Below are 13547 nucleotides of genomic sequence, written 5' to 3'. Positions count from 1 at the left end.
CAACACCTATGGTCAGGGATTCAGAGACTACCAGAGGTTGCATTTTGCAGATGGTGACACTGGAGCCCAGGGGACCAGGAAGGCTGATGTCATACATGGGCATGAGGCACAGCTGGACTAGAATCCATGTCTCCCATCCTTCAGTCTCCATTTCCCTACCTGCTGATTAAGGAAGATCTGTCTTGTCCCATTCTCTGTGACTGGAACGTGGGTCTGGTTTGTACTCTGCAACCATGTGTGGGTTCAGAATTCAAGGTACCTTCCTGCTCATGAATGAAATGCTACATTTCTGGGTAAGCCTTGGCTCACTTGGATATAGACTCATTCCATGCTTAACAACTGTTCCTGCTTGGGGAACCACTCCCCTTTCTTCAAGCCTGTCTCAGGCCATACCTCCTCCAGGAAGTCTGCAATGCTCTGCATTCTACACCTTTTCCCTTGCAGACAGGGATCTTCCCAAGGACAGCAACTGTAGCCCACTCCTTTGTGTATCTCCAGCCTCAAGCCCAGGGCCTGGCACCGAGGGACACTCAATAAATGATTGTTGAATAAATTTTGTTGAATACACCAGAAATGAAACAACAGCCTCAGGCTCAAATAGATATTTCATTATCTGGTGAGAAATTAAAAGATGCCAACTCATCTTTAATATAATTGACTGCTCTTTTATGATGCCTCTCATCTAATTTCTCTCCAGCCCTGCAAAGCACTGAAGCGCCTCAATATCCCTCATAATCAGAGGTACTATTTATTCTGTAGGCATTTCATTTAACAGTACTAAGACCCCAGATCTTCAGTGGTCACTTCTTTTCTCAGGCATCAAAAAGGACTACTAATAGCTATTCAGACTGTAAAGAGCAAATGAGTGCAAAGAAGAAAGTTTGATAATTCTAAACCATAATCTTCCCTTTGATTGATTTCCTCAAGGCAAAAAGTCACCATTAAAAGCAATGTTGCCTGCCCCAGTTTTTACAAAGACCATCAGCCCTCCATAACACTCTGTAATGCACTGACATGGGGCAAAGGGCAGGTTCACAGTGGATCTTGTCACCATTCCCTTAGCTTTAGCTGAATCCCATCATTACATATAAGAACTATTTCTACAGTTTGCACCCTCTCCCGACCACTGTCCTGTCATGACTTATGACTTGAGGAGGCTACAGTTACCCTTGGAAACAACAATTTCAGCACCTGGTCAGCTCCATCTCAATGGATGGCAGGAGGCAATCTCAGGTGGAAATCCTGCATGCATCTGCAGGGGCAGAGGGCCCACTATGGTCCACTGCCGCTGTGTTCAGGATGAGGCATGCAAAGCCGTTTACAGGTCATTTGTGACAAGCACCATCACCGAAATGGTCCAGATGCCTGCCACAGAGGAGCACGCAATAAATGATCTTCCACTAAGGGCTTTCACACATGCCTCACAAGCCCTCATGAGGTCATAGACAGATCACATATCTGTCACATACTTTCTTATGTTTTGTATTTTAGAACTAGGCTTTGAGCACCTCCTCTGTCCAGGATATGATGCCAAGTACTGTGGAGATTACAAAATGTAATCATAATTATAATGACCACCATCTATTGGCAGCATATGGAGAGCATCCCCCACCAGATGCTTCACACATGCCAGCTCACATGGTGCCAGGAACCCCGTGTGGCAGGGATGTGGTCTCAGAGTAAGTTTTAACCTACCTACTCAGGCAGGTTAGCCAAGTGGCTCTCAAACTTTGCTCCTCCTCAGAGTCATCTGAGCAGCTTTTAAAAATTCTGATGTCCAAGCCACACCCCAGCCCAAATTACATCCAAATCTCTTGGAGTGGAACACAGACACTACTTTGTATTACCCTCCCTCACACATCCCAGTCATTCCAGAAATAGCCTAATGACAAATTGAAGTTCCCATGGCTGGTAAGTAGGGGAACAGGGTGAATTGAGCCCAGTTTTCTGACTCCAAAGCAGGTGCCCTGTCCTTTTATGTCACTCTGTAGGTACCTAACTTCAAGTTACCCACAGACTAGAGTCTGTGGTAAAAAGAACCAGGACAGTCTAGGGTGTCACAGGGGAGAATCAATGCCATGATGTGGGTCCAAAGGGCTACAGAGTTTACAAGAGGAGAGATCCCCGAATTTGGAGCCAGTGGGTGATGGTTGCTTTTGGAGATTCTCATTTGAAAGGAGGCTGGAGGCACAGGTCCTCCTCCAAGAGTGGTGGTGGGAGGTGTTATAGGTGGAGCACACAACATGCACAAAGCAGCAGGCAGGAGAGCAGACAGGGTCTAAGTGAAGACACTCACGCAATTGGGTTGGTGTTTTGCAGACAAACAGGGAGAATGTGGAGGCAGGGCTAGAAAGACAGGTGGGTGCAGTGATGGCAGGGCCTGAGAGTCAGAGGGAGGAGGTAGTGATGTATGTAGTTGGTAACAAGAAGATCCTGAAGACTCTCCAACTGGCAATGACATGATTGTGCACAAACTCTAGGAAGAGTCTTCTAGCTGTGGCACAGGGGAGGCACTCAAGGTCTACTGTAGAAAGAAACTGATTGAGAGGTCAGATTAACTGGTATAAGAGATAACTAGGGGAAGGATGCAACCTCCCCAGGAATTAAGTACCCACCCAGGGTAGGCAGTGACACTGAAAAGACAAAGAGCAATTGGGATGGCAGATTGGACAAAATGTAGCAGTGACTGGCAATGTGGGAGGCTTTACTTTTGGTAGCAGCCCTGACATTTACTAGTTAGGTGACCTTGGGCAAGTCACTTAAACCTCCATGCCTTAGTATACAGCTCTGGTGAATGGGAATAAGACCCTTCCTATCCATCTCGCAGGCTGGTTCTGAGTCTCAAATGAGATAATGCATGTGAACAAGTCAGAGGAATAAAAAAGCATTATACATACCAAGTCCTAGACAACTCCATAATGTTATTAATACTCTGCATGTTCTCTTTACTTTCCCAAGCTCTTAAACTTGAAGGCTGCACTACTATATGAGAAAAAAGTGTTAATAATGATGTCTTTTATAGCTTAAAGTTATGAACAAATAAAAAGAGTTTATGTCTTTTACTGTTGCTGGAGAACAGACTTAGCAATATGAATTTGAATTAAAATGTCAATAACTTTTCATTTGAGTTTCTTAAAATATATTTAATTTCTTTTTAATAGTTTTTCCATATTTTATGCAGCAATATATTCTACCTATTGAGTTTCTGGAATACTTCAAAATCCAAACTAACCAAACCACGAAGTCATTGCCTCGTTGCATTTGTGCTTCTGTAACAGAATACCACAAACTGGGTAATGTATAAAGAATAGTTTATTTCTCATATCTGTGGAGACTAGGATGTCCAAGATCAAGGTGCTGACATCTGCTTTCTGGTGAGGGCCTTCTCACTCTGTCTTCACATGGTGAAAGGTGGAAGGGCAAAACGGGGAGCAGCATTGTATTCTCACATGACAAAAGAGTAGAAGAGAGTAAATCTACTCCCACAAGCCCTTTTGATAGTGGCACTAATCAATTCATGAGGGGTTCACCTCTGAAGGTGGTAGCCATGAGGATCATCATGTTTATGACATGGGTCTTCAATCAATTATATTTATTGAAACTGGGGACACAGGAGAGGGACTTGCAGAAGAGAACAGGTTTGAAGACCAATCCTCAATTATCCCCAGAATTCTATTAACAAGTATTGCACTGTTCCAAGGCAACAAAGTCCTTGGAACTCTGGAATTCTAGTTAATTCTGGCTTCCAGTTTATTCTGTGGCCTCTAATGTGAGTGATAAATTCTAGAAGGACACTTTATGTGTTCAACAGGGTATATAGGCCGTCCAAAAGGAGAGTCTTATTTGGGCTTCTCACCTAATCTAAACCAAATAACCAATTATTAGATATTTTGATTGTACCTAATATTTAACTGTTTGCTGCTACACACACACGTGCACACACACACACACAGACACACATATATGTGTCTGTATGAGACTATGGGACCTCAGAGGTGTGAATCATCACATGTAGTTCCCTTCATTCCAACAGAACTGGCAGGACCACTAGGCAAATTGGCCCCCTGAAAAACGGGTAGTTTCTGCCTGCACATCATGTTTAAATATTAGTGTAGATGTGTAAAACCATGGAACTGTTTAATCATTTTTAAATAGCTATTTGGTATGACTTCAAAACATCTAGCACACAACTGGAATATTTTACTCTTGGGAAGCTGGGAGCTCTCATTTTCAAGAAAAGAATAAATTGGCAACCACTTTTAATAACAATACAGCCTTTTCTAAAACAGGAGGGGAAACAGAAAGGTATCATAGTCTTGGAAACAAAATAATACAGAGAAAACACAGTGAGGCTTCCAGAGATGTATGTGACGTTTCCTGATAGCTGCCTTGAGTCCCACATGCCAAACTCCCTTGGCTTGTTGCTGAAGGATGAACATAGGTGACAGCCATGACCATTCCCTGGCTGTCCTTTCTCAAAAGCATGGGTGTTGCTGAGGTGCAGCTGGAAGACAACAGTGCCCACTAGTTGGCAGCTTCTTATAGACCCCAATGCCCAGAAGTATGATAGAAGTGCAGCCAGTTCAATCAATCACACCTTAGTGGGTATAACTTTAGAAAACAAGACTACTTTGCAGACTGCTGTTTGACCAGTCATGGAAGAAAGCAGAGGATGGCAGGAGGCCTCCCACCCATGTACAGACCTCCTTTCAAAGTAGTCCTTATTCTCATGACCCCCAAATCTATCCCATTTATCCATCATCCCTTCAGCTTCCAAGTCAGTCCATGACTTCTGCCATGGACAGGGGCAGGTGTTTAGGAGCACTGGCCCAGGGGTCAGCCCTGCCTAGGCCCTATAGCAGGGATGGCAGCAATTTATCAGGCATAACCTTAATAAGTTGCAAGTTTCCTCCACCTCCAACACATTTACTCATGTGTATGCCCCTAGCCATTTTCCTCTTCTGATTTGCACTCCAGTGTCCCCGTGAAGACAGACTAGAACCCTGGCAGCATGACAGAGTGATGATCCCCTGCCTCACTCAATACTGTTACTGCAGCCATATTCTTGGGTCATCAGCATAGGACCTCAGTCTCTACCTTGGGTCCTGCCCACTTCGCACAAACAGACCCAAAAGATAATTCAGCCATAGGCCTGACTCAGCACCTTCCCTTCACTCAGTCCATCAACAAACACTTATGAGCCTCTGAGGATTGCAACAGTTTACTTCAACTATTTCATGTTCTAGGGAAGGAGACACAAAAATAAATAAGTCATGAGAATGAAGTATTATTCATGCTCCAAGGGAGACCATGGTGCTATGCAAGCTCAGAGAAGAGGCTCCAAACCCAACCAGCAGCACACAAGGAGGACTTTCTAAAAGGGGTGAGGCCTGAGCTGAGTCTGAAAAGATGAATAAGGATTGGCAGGCAAATTGGGTGAGAGGCAGGGAGGAAACAAACAACTATCCCAGGCAGAGGAAACCGCATCAGCAAGAGCAGGAGAGAACAACCACCATCGTCACGGCATAATAGGGGAAGTACAGACAACCATGGAGTCAGGAGTTAGGCTGGGGCTAGATCATAAAGGATCATAGATGCATATTAAGGAGCTTTAATTATGTCCTTAATATGACTGGAATTACTGACAGGAAATAATGAGAGAGTAGCCCAGTGAAAACTGGGTTTGAGGATGATGTCCCTGGCTGCAGAGCACATTGAAGATTGTGGAGAGAGAGCAGGAGCTGTGGACTGGGTAGGAAGTTTCTGCAGTTACCCCTACCCACAGCTAAGACCTACTTGGATAACAACACTGGCCCTGTGGAGCCCAGGTCTTTCTCTGTCATTTAGTCACAGTAAGTCAGAACCCAGAGCACCTCTTGCACTAGCTTGTCTGTTCTTTAGACCCTGGCCCAGTTCTTCTAGCACCTGGCTGTGTTCCGTTGGCTAGCGCCAAAATGCTAGCACACTCTAGGGCAACCAGAGGATCACTATTTCAACAGGCTAACATCAAACCACCATCTAACGGGTTGATGGGGCAAGTTGATTTTGAAGGAGAAGAGTGGGAGAGAAGGTCGCTGGTTTGATGGGGAAAACAAATGAGTGGGCATGCCTCTGAATAACACTGGGCCATCCTGGGGCTTCAGGAGGATGCCAGAGGCTTCTAGAGAAAGGAGGAGGCTACATGAGGGCTCTGGGCCCCTGCAAGAAGGAGGGACAGGTCCCAGAATGCAAGAAAGCTAGGCTCTGCTGTCTTACCTGGTTCTTAAAATGGCTGAGCCAGCTTTGAGGTTGGAAGCCTGAGAAAGGATTGTGTTTGCCCCTGTCCTCTGAGAAAATGCAAGTGGGTCTTTTGATACAATATGACATAGCTAGACACTCTGTCTCGAATCTGGATAGAGCATTGCCATTTACCCTTCTCTGCCTTTTCCCTCAGTACTCACCAGAAGGGAGGCCCTGAGACCATGGCCCAGGAGCCCAGGCCCCAGGTGTGGAGAATACCACTCCCACATTACCCCTGGAGAGGCATCGGAGACACATCAGCTTGGCTTCTGCCTCCAGAGCTGCTCAGGAACCCATGACTTTCTCAGAAGTACAAATGTCCCTGCTTCTTGCTTCCTCTGAGACACTGCAAAAGTTAAGAGAGAGACTGCCTGGTATACCAAAGTAGGGAGGTTGGTTCAGCTCTCTTGTCAATGGGTCAATCAATTCCAATCCTTCACCTGCAGAACCACTGCCCACAATCAGTCTTGAGCTAATGATAGAACCTTTGATTAATTATTTTAAACAGCTTTGAACAGAATTTCAGAACAGCATTTTCTTCACCAAATAACACCATGCAAACTTCGTGGGGCCAAGAGAGGGTGCCATGAAAATCAAAAGCACATTAAATGAAATCACTGAAGAAAACTCCCAAAGTATAAAATATCAACCATAGTGGCATTGTCTGAAGCCTGCCATCAAGATGAATGGGGGTGCCTGGGAGAAATATCAGATGGTATTTGTCAACTTGCTGCTCTGAAGGACAAAGCAGGTCATTCCCCAATTGAAGAGAAGTGAGGCAGCCGTAATGGGACAAAGATGTGTGGCCGGGAGGTAAAAATCAAACCTCCTGGAAATAGCACTGCATGCAACCAGCAAAATGCATTTCTTTCTCATTTAAATAAAAATGAAGAGGGAAAAATCATTGCAAAAATGGTTTCAGGTTGCACAATGTCCAGGTTCCTGGGAGAAGACACAGGAGTCAGTCCTTATGTTCATTGTTCATGTACCCATCTCACTCCCTCCAGAAGGCATCTCAGCCCTGGAAATGTGGATCTTCAGTCCAGCTCCACAGCCCTCCCCTGAGATCCTCCAGGGCAGCTTGGCCCCTTGACCCCCCTGCCAAGGCACAATGGCAGGTTCCTCCCTTAACTAAGGCCCTCTTCCCCCTTCCAGATGACACTTTGAAACCAAGTTTGGGTGTCACCTCTACCCTGCAGCTTCCTCTGACTCTCCATATCCCGCACCTACTTTATATCATCATGTACTCTCTTAGAAATGGGCTCTTCACCTGTCACACCTAACACTTGCACCGACCTCCAACATGGCCCAAATTAGATTACATTGTGATCATTCCTACATTCCTCTAGCCCATGAGACTAGGAGGTCCCAAGGGCACTCCCTGCATGGCTGTATCCCTGGAACAGAGGACACTGCCAGAACCCAATAAACCCTGGGGTGAGCTGAGGGAGGAGAGTACGGCTGCTGATATCGTGATCTGAAATGTGGTACAGTGCTCTATAGCACTATGTTGTTAGAATATAAATACTAATTACATTTTAGGAAGCAATCTATTCAATAAAATGAAATGTTGGCTTTTTTTCCTAGAGGAAATATAAAAAAATTACTGAGACACAAACGGTGGTGTGAGCCAAGGCAGCTGGGGAACATCTGCCCTAAGGTGAAGTTAATAGAGAGAGTGGGGGAGACAGCTCCTGGAGCTGCCCTGGCAACAGCATTGAAGCCCACCTGTGATGTGACAGTGCCTGCCCACCAATTTCACTACAGCATAGGCTATGCTCCTACTATGTGCCAAGAACTCAGCTCAGCACTGGGCTCTGCTGTGCAAGACTCTGCCCAGGAAGAGCTCCCTAACAAGCTGTACTGACAACTGCACAAACTACAGCCCATTATGCTCACCACAGGTCTCCTGGATGTAACTGCAGTTCCAAAACAAACAAACAAACATGAAACTGACAGTCGGCACAACCCACAAAAAGGCCTTATCAAATAGAACAGAAACATCTGTCTTTAGGATTACTGTGATGAGTGACTCTAAGGCTTACAGTCTAAGCAAAAAGCTCACAGCAGAATTTGGAAAGACTAGTACAGAGACAATACCAATCTCTGCCCCTCCTCCTAGCTCTAAAATAACCCCAGAGATGCTGAAATGCAGGCCCTCCAAGGTGGGTCATGTGTGAGCTATTTTCAATTCTTCCTACCCATATCACCACTACCTCCCACTCTTAATATTAGGAAGTCTATTGGGCATACAGGAGGAAAAGGAGGTAATGTGATTGGAAAAGTAGGACTAGATCATATCATTATAAAGTACTGAAGAGAGAGAGAGAAAAAAGCTGAATTCAAGCAGGACATTCAAACCAAACACCAGAGCACCTGAGACTGCTCTTCCAAGAAAAACAGGGAGGGGTCTGGAGGTATGTAGAGCAAAAGTAAGGCTCCAAACCCTGTGTGGGGAGCAGAGGCTGAAGAAGTCCTTGTGTACACAGAGTGTCCCTTTTGGTCACTCCAAGCTGAGTTCCTAAAAGAGTATGGCAAGAAAGGGGTCTCTGTCCCCCTCCTCCTCCTCATTCTCATCTTTTATGAGGGTACCAGAATAATATTCAATGAGTCAATTAAAATAATTTAATGTGTTGTAATAATAATAATAATATTAAATCAATGTGTTATCCTAAGAGATAATCACCAGTCACAAAATATGCTAGTTAGTTAAACATACAGGTACCATACAACTCATCCATTCCATTCCTAGGTATTTACCCATGGGAAATTAAAGCATATGTTCACTGGAGACTTGTACATGAATGCTCATATCAGCTTTATTGGGAATAACCAAAAACTGAAGACACTCTAAATGTCCATCAGCTGAATGGAGAAACAAATTGTGGTACATACAGATGATGGAATACTATTCAGCAATAGAAAAGAATGAACTATTAATGCAACAACAGATGAATCTCAAAATGATTATACTGAGTAAAAGAAGCCAAACGAAAAGAAGAAAATTCTTAATCCAAATTTTTAAATGTTGTCACTATTTTTTCAGTATTTCTACATGAAGAACTTTTTTAAATTACAAAATAAATAAATCATATTTAAGGAAATCTGCTAATCTTTCTTGTTCCTATATAGTTCTGTTTAAATAAAATTCTGGGAAACTTATCTATAGTGACAGAGAGCAGAACAGTAGTTGCTTATGGGGTGAAGAATGAGGTTGGAAGGGAGTAGCAGGGAGGGATTACAAAAGGAAATTAGAAAACTTTTGGAGGTCATATATTTGTTCATTATCTTGGTTGTGATGATGTCTTGATGGGTATATACATATGTCAAAAGTTATCAGATCATATACTTTCAATATGTGCACGTTATTATATGCTAATTAAACCTGTTAAAAATGACAGTAAAGAATGTTTTGAAACAATATAAATAGGAATACAAACTGATGGATCCCTCTTGAAAAGCAGTTTGGTGATATGTATCAGAAACTTTAAAATGTTCTTATTCTTTGATATTTCCTTTAGAACTGTATCCTAAGGACATAAAATAAGTTACAAAATTTTTACTGCAGAATTATTTATAATGAAAAAATTGGAAACCACTAATACATCTGACCAAAAAAACCCTGCTCAAATAAATTGTAGTACACTCACATATTGAAATATTATGTAGCCATTAAAAGTAACATTTATGAGGAGTTTTTAATAACCTGGAAAAATACTTATGTGCTAGTGTTAAGTGAAAAAAACTAAGATATAAATTGTAAATATGGTATAAACTAAATTATGTAAAAATATGCATAGAAAAATCTCTGAAATACCTTTAGAATTATCTCTGAGTAATGGGGGTTATCATTCATTTTTAATCTTCTAATGCAAAATTTAAAATGTTGTTACTACTTTTAAGTATTTCATTAAAGAACATATTTTATTATAAAATAAATAAACAATATTTAAGAAAATCTGCTAATCTTTCTTGTCCCTTAAAAAGGCAAGCCCTTATAAAAAACCAGATTGCATTTCTTCAATCCTTGCCCTGTGAAAATGTAGAAATGTCTTCTCTGCAAAGTGCCACCCTATAATGTGAACCCATGTTCCTTTTTCTACTTTTAGACAACCTGGAGAACCAGCAGATCAACATCACTCATTTTCACCTAATTTTGTTGCATATTTTGTTCAAACCCTGCTTCTATCTACACCTTAAGTGTGAGCTTCCTGAAGACAGAGGTGAGGTCTTTTTCTTCACTTAATGCCTCCTCTGCCACATCCATCCCACCTTGCCATGATACCTAGGAAAAAGCTAAGGATACAAGGGGACACACAAACACGTGCACAATGATGACACATTCATAATAATGCTATATCATGTTCTTAAAACATCTCCCTTTTTGAATCAAAACTCCAACAAAACAATAGCCCTGGGGGTGGGGGGACGTGATACTTTGGACCCGTTTTATAAAGAAGAAAATGAGACCAAAGGACTAACTTTGGCTGAGTCTAATTTCAGGAGCCTTTCCCTGACTTCCCTATGTGAACAATAGACAAAAGTACTGATACTCTGGAGTCACTCACTTGCCTGTGAGCTTCCTTGCTATCCTACTCAGTTTTGTATCTCTAGTGCCCAAGGCGGGTATTTGGTAAATTTTTGTGAGTGATTTCTAGATGAAAGGGTTAGCAAATTGGCAAAGGGATGGCTATTCATTTGATTCCATTTTCTCTAATATAACATACATCCAAGATAATCTTCAGTTTTACAAGACCTATTTAATAATTTCTCAAAGATGTAACCCTCTAAACAATGTGTTTCACGAGAGTCTTTGCAGCAGTTCTAAATGATTGACACACTGAGGAGATCCTGCCCCCTTATCTCAAGAGTCTCCCAGCCCCCAGGTATGAAGCTGAGTCAGCCCCTGGCTTCTATCATGGTCATCATCACATAGCCCACTGGGCAAATATTCTAACATGGTTGAACCTATCTCCATGGTGCAGCACGCAGTGCGTCAAGCTCATGAAATGATTGAATGCTTAAAACAGCTAAAATGATGGAAGGCAGAGAAGGAAAGGAAGGCAAAATGTCAAGACAGATAGTAAGTGGGTACTAGTGGCTCAAACCCAGTGCTAGACCTTGGAGGAGAGATAAGCATGGCTCATGTCCTCCAGAATAAAAATGCCTGGAAGATTCCATCTTTGATACTCTTCTAGGTAATAGGAAGCCACCAAAGCTTTTTTTATTAAGGACTGATAAGTTCACATCTAGTGTGGGATGCCTCAAAGGAGGTCAAGACAGAGAATATAGTGAGGAGACATCTCAAAACTCTGAAAGGGAAATGGGGGGGCTTGAACCAGGGTGAGAAAGAGAAGATGCGAATGAGAGGATGCATACGGCACCATAGTATGCTGAGCTGGCTCACCTCACAGGAACAAATTGTGCATCATTTTCCAAACCCATGCTCACTGATATCGCATTGGTAACTTGAAATCAGTCATGATGGGAGCATTTACACTAAAGAAATTGGCAAATGCTACAAATCAGAGGGCTTTCCCTTCCCTCTCCCCCTAAAAGCTGGTGTTTAAGCATTTACACACACCACTGAATAAAGCATTTGAAAACCAGGTGGATTTGGGAGGTAAAGTAGAGAGAAGAGTCCAGGATAACCCCATGATGTTTCTAGTCTGGATTTTAGAATGGATACAATTCCATCCTTTGAGATAGAAAACACAGGAGAATAAGCTGGTATGGGGTGGGAGAGGAGAAGGTTAGTTCAGTCAAAGACATTTTGGTTTGTGGGATAAGATAACCCAAAGAATGTGGTTTGTGGATAGTGACATTCTGTGTCTGAAGCTTGGGAAACGGCTCTGTGCTGCAGAGAGAAGTTGTATTTAAAGCCATGGGTGTGAGCAGGTAGAGTAAAAAAAGGGGGGCGGGGTTGGCTGAGGGCACAGAATGAGCTTAGAACGCTACAGAACCCAATAGTTTAGAGACTTGCAGAAGAGATGACTGGCAAAGAGAGTGGGGAAAATTTAAGGAGCAAAAGGAAAGAAGGGGTGATCACCCAGGAGACAATGAAAGAGGAAACTTCAACAAATGGGGATAGCATCACTGTCAAATACTACAGAGCCCAAAGAATCCTCTGAGTTTGGCATCAGATGTATCACTAGTCACCCTAACTAGAATAGATTCTGCAGAATGTGTGGATGTGGAAAAGAGAAACAATGCCCCCTTGATATCTGTTTAATCTGGTGATTATGTATCATTGTAACAGTCAAGATTTAACTAAGAAGAAACTAACGACACTATGTACCTCAAAGAGAGGAAATGTAACATGAAAAATCAGTTACCCAAGTGATGGAGAATGGGAAGCTAAGCAGCAAATGGCAAGGCAGGAGGCCACTATCACCCCAGGGCTGGAGGGATAAAAGAAGGAGACACGGTCTCCACAGCCCAGGAAGTGGGACCACATAGTAGACCTGGAAATTTGGCAGCCATCCTCTGCAAGGGGGGCTCAGCAGAGGCAGAAGATGTGTGCCAGAAGCTAGAGCTATAGAAGAGGAGAAGTGGTCACTGACAGTGAGATTGCCCAAGGTAGAGAAAGACACATGGGGAATACTTTGGTTTCTCTCTTCCTCTCACTCTTGTCTTCCACCAGTGCCTCCCCTTCCTCACCATAAGCAAGTTGGCAAGACATCTGGAGGACGTAGTTTCCCACCATACAGAGCTAAGTAACAGAAGGGTAGAAATAGATCTGACACCAAACAGGCAAATGAATGACACTATCATTTAACACATTTCATCACATCTAGGATGCCATCAATTATAAGACCCATCCTGATTTAAGAGATGTTATTATTTTTCAAAAGCCATCTTAGAATTGATGAAATATGGTATACCTGCAGAGACAGGATCAGATGGTACAATGCTTCACAGCCTATCTATTACTCCAGACATGTGGGGTTTTCTTTGCATAAGACTGTCGTCAAATCCCGAGTCTACAGAATCACACACCGACCACTTAGAAGGAGCACAGAGCTGCCAGGTGTGCTTCTCTGCGGGTTCCCAGTTGATCTCCCTTCCCCCAGCCCACCTGGTACATCATGGCCAGCCACATTTTCATGTTCATTATACCACCCTGGACATAAATCAAATTTATTTTATTCCTTGATGTCTTACCACATTCTATAATGGATTTCAGTCTTTTGTACAGAAATGCATGGTGTGCCTCAAAAGAAAAGTAATCACTGAGGCAGAGGAAGGAGAAATACAGACAACAGAAA

At 42.9% G+C, this 13547-nt stretch overlaps 1 protein-coding gene and 1 long non-coding RNA gene across 2 annotated transcripts in view; both read right to left on the bottom strand.

The window, feature by feature from the left end:
* Window positions 1-13547, bottom strand: part of CLSTN2 (calsyntenin 2) — a 657664-nt gene that overhangs the window by 620504 nt on the left and 23613 nt on the right. The gene's annotated exons all lie outside the window — the stretch shown is intronic.
* LOC134758100 (uncharacterized) overlaps window positions 1-13547 on the bottom strand; it is a 47022-nt gene that overhangs the window by 32981 nt on the left and 494 nt on the right. Inside the window, exon 2 of the long non-coding RNA XR_010132942.1 lies at window positions 2898-2982. This is a non-coding gene — a long non-coding RNA (uncharacterized lncRNA). The remainder of the gene's footprint in view (window positions 1-2897; window positions 2983-13547) is intronic.

The sequence above is a fragment of the Gorilla gorilla genome, chromosome 2 (assembly GCF_029281585.2).
Source record: "Gorilla gorilla gorilla isolate KB3781 chromosome 2, NHGRI_mGorGor1-v2.1_pri, whole genome shotgun sequence".
NCBI lineage: Eukaryota > Metazoa > Chordata > Mammalia > Primates > Hominidae > Gorilla > Gorilla gorilla.
Note: the sequence above shows the minus strand (reverse complement) of the source record. Positions and strands in the feature narration are given on the sequence as shown.